Source organism: Gavialis gangeticus, unplaced genomic scaffold, assembly GCF_001723915.1.
Source record: "Gavialis gangeticus isolate Ggan-Ray unplaced genomic scaffold, GavGan_comp1, whole genome shotgun sequence".
In the NCBI taxonomy this organism is placed as follows: domain Eukaryota; kingdom Metazoa; phylum Chordata; order Crocodylia; family Gavialidae; genus Gavialis; species Gavialis gangeticus.
Genome location: NW_017729004.1, coordinates 2,371,262 through 2,371,510, shown reverse-complemented (window position 1 = coordinate 2,371,510; position 249 = coordinate 2,371,262). Strand labels below are relative to the sequence as shown.

The 249-nt window shown below is 59.8% G+C and overlaps 1 protein-coding gene across 3 annotated transcripts in view; it reads left to right on the top strand.

Moving 5' to 3' along the window:
• Positions 1-249, top strand: part of NBEAL2 (neurobeachin like 2) — a 102,029-nt gene that overhangs the window by 73,910 nt on the left and 27,870 nt on the right. The window lies entirely within an intron of this gene.

Sequence of the window (249 nt, the reverse complement as noted above, 5' to 3'; positions counted from 1 at the left end):
ACTTGGGCAGCTGAATCATGGCAGGAGGGGATGAGGCTCATGAGCAAGCAGGAAGAATGGAGCAGGGCTGAGCACAGGGGCTGGTGGTCACTGCTGGGGTCTGGGTGGTCTTAAAAGGTCTGGGAGCAAAGGAGAGAGGGGCCCTGGGCTGGAAGCCTGTCTCGAGCCTTAGGCTATAAAAGGGCAGAGTTGTGTGCAGAAGGAGCCTGCTTGCCTGCCTGAGCTGTGTGGGGGCCCTGTGCTTCCCTC